Source organism: Leptidea sinapis, chromosome 30, assembly GCF_905404315.1.
Source record: "Leptidea sinapis chromosome 30, ilLepSina1.1, whole genome shotgun sequence".
Lineage (NCBI taxonomy): Eukaryota > Metazoa > Arthropoda > Insecta > Lepidoptera > Pieridae > Leptidea > Leptidea sinapis.
The window spans coordinates 6,673,604-6,687,154 of NC_066294.1; the positions used below are offsets into that span (position 1 = coordinate 6,673,604).

Genomic DNA, 13,551 nt, shown 5'->3' on the forward strand with positions numbered 1-13,551 from the left:
GTTGTAAAAGCATATACATCGGCCCACAAAAGACGTGCTAACTCGACTTAGTCGAGTAGTAGTATCCGGTAATATAGAATCCTCATTTTATTCGGAAAGCGATACGTGTTCAATCATTTAAAAAAAATATCGCAATCCGTTTCAATCGAACGCCAAACAGTGGGCGTGTGTATGAAAAACATACTCAATATCATTTGATCTTGTAATACTGCTATGAGCCTTACGCGGTGGTAATACGGGCCAATATCACGCACGATAACAGTATTTGTACCGCAGTGACACCACGCCTCGGCTGTCATTGGCAGAAATAAAAACGGCACTCGTCACGTCTCGCCGGTCAGTGAAATCGCCGAGTGACAATGTGTCAACACACCAACAGAACAAGACCTACCCTGCCCCTCTCAACTGTAGGATCATCCTCACACGACGACACAACCGCCAGCCGGACACAGCTCAGGTTAAACTGGGCGTTGTCGTGGCTTATGAAATGACAGTTGCTTGAATGAACAAACGTTTATCCGCAATAGAGAATTCGATCACGATTACAAATAGCCACGATAGTTATATACAGATGTAAATCGCTCTGCTACCGTTATATACAAGAATCGATTCTTTCTAATCGTTTCGTCACAGCTTGCCTTCTACGCAGCTGTCCCACGCTCCGAGTAACGTTCTGATCTCTGAACACTGACCGGAACTACTGTGATTTCAATATAAAATAATAAACAAATATATATTGATTGAGTTGTAACAAGGAATTGTTAGAATAGATAGTTCATTCATTTTTTGCCTCTCCAAGAAAGGCGACGTGTTGCAGACATTACTTATATACTAAATATAGCAAACGGTAGAGTTAACTGTGCAGAACTGCTAGAGCAGATTGGCTTACGTCAGCTCCCAAAGGCGAGGCAACATACTTGAAATAATATCAGCAAAATGTAATTATAGACAGAACAGTTTTCTTATAAGAGCATGCAAACTTTATAATGAAGTTAATAGTGAATACGATCTTGACTTATTCAAGACGACACCATTTCAATTTAGACGTCAAGTAAATAAAAACTTTTAATTTATATAAAGCAAAAGTAGGTTATATAATATTATATTAAATGAAAACTTGTAAATAGCTATCTGCTGTATAATAGATTAATTTTTAATATGTATCTAGCTGTAAGTTTTCTAAAGTTGTAAAATAAAAAATAAAATAAAATTCCTTACATCTTTTATACGTCTAGATAGACTAACGGCCGTTCCCAATATACTATCAATAGATACAGATACATTACTACCTTCTACAGTCAGTAATTAGATGTCAATAAGAAGCTGTCCCAATATACCCGATAACACATTCTTATCGCCTTATACTGGGACGCGCGAATTGCAATTTGCATACAAACTTCTATCGCTGGTATCGCTATAAGTCGTCCCATTGACAGACAGCGTGTACGGATAAGGTGAGTTACCGTCGATAAGTTTATTGGGACAGAAAAGTCAACGATATTTACGATTTTCATCTCAAGTAAGAGATTGACTGAATATTGGGAACGGCAGTATGACAGCTGTGAAAACGTCGAAAAAATAGACTTTAGAACTAACCTCTATTTTGAGTAACCCACGCACACTAACACAAAGTGTCATACAAATTGCGAGTGTAAGACGTAGCTTGTCACGCACACTTAACTAATATTCCGGGCCTGTTTTTATCGGTTGTCTAACAGCAAGAGACTCTATCTAGACGTATAAATTATCTATTTATTAAACAACACGACGTTAAAAAAAAAGTATGTGCGTGTAACCTTTACGCGCGATTGAAGCTAAACTTAATAATAATTAACAGATACATAAATATATTACATTATAAACATACATAAAATGAAGCCGTGTTACCAACTAAGCACTCACGTATTACTGAAGAGCTAGTAGCATTGTTAGATTTCTTTCTCGGAAACGCTAACGATATAACCTACATCTTTGAGCAAAGTTAGCATTTGCTCTATTTAAAATAAAAAAATGCCTTTATTAATATATATTAATATTATTCTATCAAGTGACATTTTATATATTTTACAAAGGTTCTTGATTTTCTCTTTTATTCGTATTGATGAAATAATGGGCGAGGAAACCAAAAACAAATTAGCGAATGTCGCAAATGTATGATAATTTCAGAAAACTTATATATTATTTATTGCAATGGTAGTAATAAATAAACAAGTTATACACCAGGAGATTTCTAAAAAAATATTACTGAACAATTTGAAATATTTTTTAAAACCATTAAATTATAATGGCTTAAAAAATTCTTTCAATTGACTTTTGTGCTGAGCGTTACTTCCGTCAGAAAGAAAATCTGAGTTACACCCAAGTCGCAACAAAAGCAGTTTTACTTCAATAAAGTTACGTGTTCTTCTAAAACCAAAACGCTTGCAACTAATCTGGTGTTGAGGACATAAATCACTAACCATTAGATGACCCCTGCTCTCATCCCATAACCATTTAAATACATAATAAGTAAACGTATTGTAAAAAAAAGTACACATTTTATATATATTTAACAACTAGTAACATTCTTACTAAAAATTATGAACTAGATACGGCGGGAACTTCATAAATAAGTACATTTTTTTACATTTAACTTCTAATAACAGGAATTACTGGAATTATGAGGCCAAAACAACGTCTTCAAGTTCCTCTTGATCTTGGTCAGGACCGCTTGGATTGTCAAGCATGCAATTTTTCTGTTGAAGTTTTTGTGAAGAGAAACAAACATAAATTTGTTATGCCTACTAATCGCTTAAATCGAGTTAGCAAGCCTTTTGTTGGGCGATGTATATGCTTTTACAATATGATCCCAGAAAATGTATAAAACAAACGTGTTACGAAATTTAAAAGAATTGTTAAAAAAACGTTTGTGTGGGAAAGGTTACTATGGCATAAACGATTTTCTTAATAATACCACAGACTGGGAATGAAGTGAACACCCTCAGGCTCTATAATTATTTTTTTTTATGTACAATATTACATCGTTAGCCATATTTTTATATAAAAAAAGCCCGCTGAGTTACTTGCGCCCGTTCTTCTCAGGTCTGAAGCAGTCTATTTTAAATGAGTGGTGAATCCTATTTTGAATAAAAATATTTGAATTTGATGCGATCTTAAAGAAAAGCAAAAAAAACCAAAGATGACCTGCATCTTCTCTTAGTAGCATCCATGTTTCCATTATTTCGCAATACCAGTACTCCATCTAACTCCTGATTAGTATACCTTTCTTTTTCCTGGTAATTCAACTCTTTCAGACAGTACACTGTCGTAAGATTCTTATAAAACAGGCTTTGATGATTCAGAGGTAGCTCTTAATTCATCAACGTTCGTAAGTTAAAGAAAAAACAGTTTCCCTACGATTTCCTAGTAATATCCTTCCTTATAAATCTAAGCAATATGTTACGTTTTTCTAAAGTGATAACCCTTTGGTTGGAGCACCGGCACGGAACGCCAGAGGTCGTGGGTTCGAATCCCGCATCGTTCATAAAATTTTGTTTTTCAAATTTTATTTGTGTATTAATCCTAGAAGTGAGGGTTACCACTTTAAAAAAAACTTAACATATTGTTTAGATTTACAAGAGCGACATCTTAAGTCAATTTCCTAATATGCAAATATCGGGGTTGAGCAGGTTATCAACTGTAAAGTAGATCCTGTAGATGAAGCCACAACCTGAGAGTTGAACAAAGCAAACAGAATTTTATAACGAGGCGGTACTCGAACGGTTAGCTCAGTTGGTTAGAGCACCGGCACAGAACGCCGGAGGTCGTGGGTTCGAATCCCGCATCGTTCATAAAAATTTGTTTTTCAAATTACACAAATAGTGTATTAATCCTAGAAGTGAGGGTTATCACTTTAAAAAAACTTAACATATTGTTTAGATTTACAAGAGCGACATCTCAGGTCAATTTCCTAATATCCTTCCTTATGTCTCAATAACAACAGTGACCCACTTGGTTCCACTTCAAATCGACCATTAAATAGTTTTCTTGTTTCAAAGTGTCCAAATCGCACGCTTTTTCATTACGGTACATGATAATATTCATTTAACGAAATTTACCACTTATGTCACGGATTCAAATCGCAATTTAATACTTTAGTAAAAACTCTGTTAGGCAATATTTTAATCTAGGTGTCTCGTTCTTCGTTCTATTAGCTATGGATTTTCTAATCTTCTAATAGTTAGATACAGTTATTTGGTGTTCATTATTGTTTAAAGGTTTTTTATCAGCTATGTTTTGATATCCTAGTTTTTTTTATTATATATATGAGGTTATTAATATGCGAGAGTCTCACGTGCTGAGAAGAGGTGAGGAAACCTGCCATGGACATCTGCGATACCAGGATGAAGAGATCCGTTGCTTGTTTTTACTTTGCAAAATTGCACTCGGTAATTGATTCTATAAAGTGGCTGAGCGATTATAGAATGCCAGACGTCAATATGAAACGGGTGGAATTTGGCATTTTGGCGTATTGTCCGGTAGTAGAATCTGGCTGCAGCTCAGGAGTGTGCATTGGTTTTCTAGGTAGGCGACTCTAGATTTACCTAGTAGTAGTTGCACCCTAGTCCGATAGTAGTAGGCTTTGAGGTCTAAATATTGAAGTTGTGTATCGAACATGCAATCCGGAGACTGCCTACCGTAGGTATTTAAGATATAGCATATGGAAAGGTTTTATAAGTGGGTGTTCCAAAGTTTTTTAATAAATTACGGAACGAAATTAAACTAAATAATTTTTAACACTAGTGCTATATTTATGTATGTTCTTAACTAGGTAGGCACTGCCTAATTTGCCTATATGGTATCCACGCCCCTGCTGTAGCTATTAAAGTGAATAACCGTGATATATGCGATGGAGGTAGCAAAGAGAAACGCAAATCTCTATGCAACGCCAAAGAATCAAGCCGTATCGGAGATGACTTGATAAAATAAACGATACTGATTAAAGTCATAGGAATATTCCATCTTCTACTGCATCCCTCGCATGAGTTCTGATTCCAGCGACACGATGTAATTGGGATTAATTTTCGTTTTTGACTAATTGGTTTTATATTTACTTTGAATTTTATTCATTGATGTTTATAAGATTAATGCTAAGAATAATTTAAACATGTTTTTCTTCCAGTTTCTAAATCTATTGTTTGTTTTAATTTACACAATAAGACCCCTTTCAATAAATGCTTCTTGCAATGACTTTAATTTTTATGTATTTCTTCTTATCATGATGCATTCTCTGGATCCAAGAGACGTAACCTTGCTTCAGGAGTAAAACATACTACAAAACTCCTTTACCTTTAAAGACGAATAGAAGCACATTTGTACATACCTTAAATAAAAAAATATGGTAACATCTGAGCCCGGAAACGCAACTCACGACCATCGTATTACAGTAGAAAACGTACAATATATATCACTGAATCAACGGTCTCGTCAAACTGTTGAAATATATAAAAAAAATAAAGAGAAACTCCATGGTGCTTACAGACATAGGTACAGCTGTGGAACTTTTATTAAAAAAATAAAAACAAACCAAACACGTAATTAAGCAGAACCCCCAAAACTACAAATGTTAGGCACACAATGCATACACGTAGAAGACAAGGCAATTATAAAGGCTAGCGGCGCCTGGCACGGCCCGAAATCGCCTCATATCGTGTATACGGGGTGTGTTTTTTTTTCTCTCATTAAAAAGTTAGACACCGTTCCTAATTTCTGGAAATTGCAAGACACGATGCCTGGTATGCTGACAAAGAGTAAATTGCAGATACGTTGTTGGAGGTTTGTTTTGCATGTTTTTATGTTGCATAATATTTATGTCATTATAAATAAGTTAAATGGATGTCTGGCGTTTTTCACAGTGGGGTTTTCAAGGAACTTTCTTCCACGTACAATTTAGTAAGCTTTCTTTGCGGAACATAAGAATGAGCTTCTTTTGGTGGTGTTTCAGGGGCGATACGATATGAATACACTTCTTTAAAAGGCCGGCAATGCTCCTGTGATATCTCTGGTGTTGCAAGATAGTATGGGTGGCGGTGATCACTCAATATCAGATTATTAGTACGCTCGTTAGTCCTCCTGTTCAATTAAAACATTTTATGTGTACATTATAAATGTATGTGTTAAAGTAAGAAAAAAGCAATATATAGCACAATATATATTCAAATTCAAATTCAAATATTTTTATTCAAAATAGGATTCAAAATCACTTATTGAACGTCAAAATCTACCACCCATTCAAAAGAGACTGCCTCAGACCTGAGAAGAATGGGCGCAAGAAACTCAGCGGGCTTTTTTTTTAATATAAAATATGGATTACAATGTAATATCGTACAATAAACATTTATAATTAAAGAGCCTGAGGGTGTTCGCTTTATTCCCAGTCCGTGGTGTCATTAAGAAAATCGTTTATGCTATAATAACCTTTGCCACACAAACGTTTTTTAACAATTCTTTTAAATTTCGTAACACATTTGTTTTGTACATTTTCTGGGATCATATTGTAGAAGCATATACATCGCCCAACAAAAGACTTACTAACACCTTATCTTTTGAAAAAAATCAGCGTTTTTCTTGTATATCTAGATACGAATTTTGTTGCTAGCTGTCAAGATATGATATAAACATAGAGTATTAATATATAAAAAACCTGTTACAATAAAATCCATAAGGTAATATTGGAGACATGCAAATATGCAAGCGCACCACAGTAAGCTACTGACGAACATAATTTTATGTTCGTCAATAATTGTATCGTAACCTTAAATCATATATTATACTGTGAAAAAGTCGAATAAAATTGAGTTAAGAGTAAACCTCTATTTTGAGCAATTCACGCACACTAACACAAATTGTCATACAAATCGCGAGTGTAAGACGTAGCTTGGCACGCATACTAAAGTTATATTCCTGGCCTATTTGTATCGGTTGTCTAACAGCAAGAGATTCTATTTAGACGTATAAATTATCTAAGATAATACGTGTAGTGACAAGAGTCAAGATATTAAAATGGAATAAAACGACCTAGAAAAATGTTGATAATCTCTGGATTGTCATTTTGACAGTAACATTTCTTTGTTTACATATTTGATCTCGAATTACATTTCCGACCATAGAGGCTAGCGTAGAACACGCACCAAACGAAACAGGTCACTGAACTGTACTGTCAAATGTTAGCTTTGACAGCTCTTTATGAACATATCATATTTTATTCGTAATCTTAGATGCAGAAAATTTTCTCTAGCGATACAAGGAGAGGGAAATCTAGGAAACTCTTTTTAAACATTGATGATTAAAAATTGTTGCGCCATATTGCATCACCAGCAATTTTCTCTGAGCCCCAATAAAAAACATTTGTAAAAATAAAGCTTGGTAAATTAATAATCGTGTTGTAATCGGTTATTAAAGCATATTCATTTGCATTTGTCGTGTCACGTGTGTGTTTGCGTGCGCCGCACCGGGCCCAATGTATTATTACCTGGATGCGAAAGGGCTAATAGATAATATTGTACACGCAGATACGACACAAACTTAAAATGTTATTTTATTTTAGCTCAGCTTGCAATGTTTTTATATGTATGGCCTGTGTATCATTTTATAATACCTGAGGTGATTAAATTATTAGACATTATTAAATGAATTATATTAATTTTAAGAAGGCTCTTCATGAAGCACTTCAAAATACAGAAAATTTTCTGATAATGTACTTACTGTAGATATTATTGCAGTTATTTTAAGGATTTCCCGAGGAAAGAGAAAGAGGCTACCATCAATAAATTATAAAGTTATATTTGTATGTTTTTAGGTCACGGTGATCACATATTAATGGCATAAAGACATTTATTTTATCAAAATTGATTGTTTTAGAATTCTTTTTAATGTCATTTCTATTAGAAAAACTAGGTACTACTCTGAGAGAGAAGAGCCGTTGCAAGAAACTCTCCCAGCATTCATGGAAGTATATCGCAAAAAATATTCAAAAATATTATTTGTAGCAGTATCAAACTATAGCTTTATCTAATAATAACTACATCTAAACGCAAACTGACTATATTACAACTCGATTGCTGCATCTGCATTTTTGGTTTAGTGTTTGAGGAAAGTTTCGGGAGTGTATGAGCGCGATGTATAGTGGCTAATGAATCACAACCCCAAACGGTTTGACTACCCTCATTCATATTCCGGTTTACAATCGATATTTTATAATTGTGTAACAAACAAAGAATATAAATTAGAACATTGTCTAATCTAAATGAATGAATGAAGCCTTTATTGCAAGCAAACTAAATAGGTACATTTTTAACTTATGCTACAACTTAATATACTAAATAATTATAATTATACTTCACCTAATATATATATCTCACTTGTCTGACCACATAAGCCTCCTCCAGATCTTTCCACATTTTCCTGTCGTAAGTTGTTCTTCTCCATGTTAGTCCAGCAATCTTTTTGAAATCATCTTCCCATCGTATCGTTTGTCTCCCTCTATTTCTTTTTCCATATATTGGATACTACTCTATAATGTCTTTTGTCCATTTATCTTGTCTGCTTCTTATCACAACGCCATTTTAGATGCTTAATTTTTTTTTTCCAAACTTTCCATTTTCGATTTCTTTCATGTGTTTGTTATTCTTACTTTATCGAGTTAGTTAGTTTAATCTAGATACAGTGTTGGAAATCTTCACACATACCTTAATCATCATCATCATTTCAGCTGGAAGACATCCACTGCTGGACAAAGGCCTCCCCCAAATATCCCATCCCTCCCCCATGACGATTGGTCCTGCGCTGCCCTCATCCAACCTACTCAGGCAATCTTGACTAGATCGTCGGTCCATCTTGTGGGGGGCCTACCAACACTACGCCTTCCGGTTCCGGTACGTGGACCTTACTGCCCCAATCTGTAATAAATAATAAGTATTAAGGCTGGGGACCGAGCCAACGGCCTTGAGGAATCGAGCGGAGCTAGGTTACCTCTATCACACAAGATCGCGATAGTTTTAATTCAGAATTAGAAGCATTTTTAATTTATTACAAACAAAATACACTTTTCTTTATAAAAATAACAAAACTATGTCATGTTAAGTAGTATTGTTAAACAGTTAAAACTTTTAGATACAATTTTCATCTTGATTAAATGATTAACATGGCAACAACTGTTAGAGTTAGGGGTACTTTGATGTTTTTTTGTCCCAGTGTCTATTATAGATAGAAATGTAAAGAAAAAATGAATTTTCTCTTCTCTCTTCTTATTCTCATATTCTGTAGACACATTTTTTTTTAGTAAAAGCTTTATATTAACCGTCAAGAAATGGTTTCAATTAAGCGCTATTTCTCGGGATAGCGGCCTTAAGTCTTATAAGATTCTGTTTACCGTTTTCATAATATATGTATCTCTTATTGGACAGTTGATAAAAATGGAAGTTTGCTCTTATAACCAGTACTCAGTCTCGGCTTTAATAAAAATAAATCATCTCAATGCGTGCTAGGCCTTAAGCGGCGTTTTCACTTTCCGAGTACACTCGGAAGCTGGTGTTCTGTGTTATTATATTGATAACACCTAATCCAAGTGAACTCGGATGACTACTCGGACGCTGTATACCATAGACTTACAATATCTAGAGTATAAACAAACCAAGCCTGTGAGAGAGAGGAATATCTCTGACGGAGATACTGCAAGATAGAAAAAAACAAGCGAACCTGTTGTTATTGTGAAAACAAGTCGTAAACAGTCAGCCAAGCTTAACAGTAGCTCACTGGTTTCGAAATTTTTTGAAAATATAATAGATATCTAACGCACACATTGACAAATCAAAATTGGTCAAGATGACTACTCTTATACTATCTTAATTGTACAAGTGTACTGGAACAGTGTAAGCCCCGCTTTATCTGAACTAGCTAAATATCTTCAACAATTGGCGGCTGTAACGTGATCGACTAGATTAATTGATGGGGCGGCTCTACACACATTTCTGTAACAACATGTTAATGTTACCGCTTAACCTGTTATATTAATTAAGGTTCTACTAATAAAGAGTAGTAAACTCGAGGTTGCTCAATTAATAGGAGTTTTGTCAAAATTCCCCCAAACGTCTGACGGACGATTAATGTTAATTTTACCAAAAAAGTAACGGTATAAAATATCATAGATATAAAACTTATAGTTCTTCGCTTCAGTTAAGTATTGTATCATTTCAACCGGAACCAAAGACATCGCCATGATGATCGGTCCTGCGCTGCCCTCATTCAACCTATTCCAGCGATCTTGACCTAATCGTCAGTCCATCTTGTGTGGGGCCTACCAACACTACGTCTTCCGGTACGTGGGCGCCATTAGAGGACTTTACTGTTCCGTGGAGTATGTATGTGCCCTGCCCTGTGCCACTTCAGTTTAGCAACTTGGCCTATATCGGTGACTGGAGTTCTCCCACGTATCTCCTCATTACAGATTTGATAGTTCTCTCCATTGCCCTCTGAGTGACCATGAGCTTCCTCATAGAGCCCAAAGTTAGCGACGACGTTAGCGTACCGCAAGTCATAAAAACCTTCGTCTTCAGACACTTCGGTATTTGGGACGAGAAGATTTTACGGAGCTTCCTGTACGTTTTTATTATACAGATGCACTAAAATATGTTCAAAATAATTTTCTCTACCTGTTAAACACTCAATGTCACTAACATGAGACATTCCCATATTCACAATACATGTAAATGGTGTAAACTCACCCACAAGTTTTTGTCCCTCAGAACAAACAATTGAAACAATACTTTATTACTTATATCCTCGTTGTAAGTATTGCCAGGTCGGCAACACATCTTTACCTGAACATTTTCTTTTGCTACTCAATGTTATCTAATACACGTGGACATTTTGTTATTAAATATACGCTTATTAGTTGAGAAAGTCGCTATGTTTCACATATTATTATTTATGAAAATAAGGGACGAGGTCATTGATACGCCCTATTCATTACAATGCAGCGCCGCTCAGGGTTCTTGAAAAACCCATAAATTCTACCATTGCGCTCGTCATCTTGAGACATAACATGTTAAGTCTCATGTGCCTAGTAATTTCACTAGCTACGGCGCCCTTCAGACCGAAACACAGTAATGTTTCACGGCAGAAATAGGCGCCGTTGTGGTACCTAGCCTTGTCTAGCCGGCTTCCTGTGCAAAGGAGCCGTGGCGTGGTATTAGTTGCCGCACTTTGCGTATTGGATGAAAACAGGCCAAGTTTATTACTTTAGTGTGTGTGACAAACTACTTCTCACACTGGCGATTTGAATGTCACTTTAAATTAGTATGCCTGCATTGCTCAAAATAGAGGTAACCTAACTGTCAACCTCAATTTATTTCGACATTGGTTCAGCTGTCACAGTCTATCTAGACGTATAAGGGATCTAAGCTTTCAATATTATAGTAACCGCCAAAGTTTGATGTTATATACAAGTTGAAACCAAGTTGAAACTACCAAAACGTATTCCCGAAAAAAATACATTTAAATGGACAGACAAACAAAGGGACTACGAAGCAATCCTATAAAGGTTTTATCAAAACATACGGAGCTCTGAAACGTTCAAAATTACTCAACGCACACAAAACTTAAGGCTTACCCTAGATTCGGCGCTAAGTATAAAGCAAAGCATATTAAACTACTTAACAGCCCCAATAAACCACAATAAAATGATAAAATCTCTCGCATTAAAACATACACGTTCCTAAACCCAGTAAAGGTCATTGTAAATCGCGTGATGCATTACCACATGACCTCAAGACAGTAAACACGTAGGGAAATGCTTATGTACGATTACAATCTCACCCTTAGCTCTAGCTGGCCACGCATACCCAAATCCTATCTGATAACCCACCTTTATAACCATTATATATTGATCCCTTCAAGTCTCAATGCGTTTTGTACTTCCATATATTATACTGAACTTAAATTTGTAATTAATGATACTATGACGAATTGCTTATCAAGACTTTTTCTATAACAATAATTCGGGATGATACGAGCAGGACGTTCAGCTAATGGTAATTGACAAGCCTTGCCCATTACAATGCAGTGCCTCTCATCATCCTCAGCCGGAATTGTCCACTGCTGGACAAAGGCCTCCCCCAAAGATTTCCATGACGATCAGTCCTACGTACTCCGGCAATCTTGAATAGATCATCGTACGCCATTCGAGGACTTTACTGCCCCAACGGCCATCTGTCCGTCGAACTATGTGCCCTGCCCACTGCCACTTCAGTTTCACAATCATTTGGGCAATGGACCTTGGTTCTCCTACGAATCCCCTCATTTCATATTCGATTGCGCAGGGAAACCCCGAGCATAGTCCATTGCCCTCTGAGCGACCATGAGCTTTCTTATAAGGCCCAAAGTTAGTGACACACACTGGTTGAAAACCTTCGTCTTCAGACACTGTGATATTTGGGACGAGAAGATTTTACGGAGCTTCTCGAACGCTGCCCATACGAATTGGATTCGAGAAGTAACCTCTTTCGCGAAATTGGACCTGCCTAACTGGATTGTTTGTCCGAGGTAGACGTACTCGTCGACAATATCGAGAGCACAGTTTCCAATTCTTATGGGAGTTGGTGCGACATGGACATTTGACATGATCTTCATCTTCCTCAGTGCTGCTCAAGATTCTTGAAAAATCCAAAATTCTGAGCGGCACTACAATTGCGCTCGTCACCTTGAGACATAAGATGTTAAGTCTCAGTTGCCCAGTAATTTCACTAGCTACTGTGCCCTTCAGACTGTAACACAATAATGCTTACACATTACTGTTTCACGGCAGAAAAAGGCGCCGATGTGGTACCTAAACTTATCACGTAAACAAATCTTCGACTTATCGTTTTCAAAGAGGGCAAAAAGCAGCTTATAAGGTTAAAACTATTTGCATACAAAGCTCGGTAAGACTGATTCTTGGTTACCAAAATTGTCTGTAGTTTTTGACATTGACAGTGTCACTTGCAAAATATCTTGAATATTGATGTCACTTCGCACTATACTAGAGTGAGATTTATCGACTAACTTCATGACGCCGGAAAATCGTAACGAAGTTCGCGGGTACCGTTAAAAATTCACATTCTTATAAATATTTTCACAAACACGCCATTAGGAGTAACTTCAAAAACGGTAATCTGCGTGTACACGTTTTGTTTCTGTACAATATTTTGACTACATTGAATACAGTAGGCTTACAACTCAATTGAACACACTACAGGACTAAGATTATTAATACGTCTAGATAGAGCCAGTCCAGGTTTATTACTTTAGTGTTCATGAGAAGCTACGTCTGTGTCGCGATTTGTGGTAGTGTGTGTGCGTTGCTGAAAATAGAGGTTACTAGTCCGGAGCAATCTAAGCGTATTCACTGTGAGCGCAGCATATGTAGCAAGAACTATTTTGAATACAAAGCTCTGTGTACATTGACGTCTTTGTTACCATAGATACCTGTTCGATATTGTCACTACTACTATACTATATGGAGAAAAATCATCTTAC

The 13,551-nt window shown here is 36.1% G+C and overlaps 1 non-coding gene across 1 annotated transcript; it reads left to right on the top strand.

Annotated features, from left to right (window-relative positions):
• Positions 1-3,756: 3,756 nt before the first annotated feature.
• Positions 3,757-3,830, top strand: Trnas-aga (transfer RNA serine (anticodon AGA)). Its single transcript has one exon. It is a non-coding gene; the product is annotated as a tRNA-Ser (tRNA).
• The last annotated feature ends 9,721 nt before the right edge of the window (positions 3,831-13,551 follow it).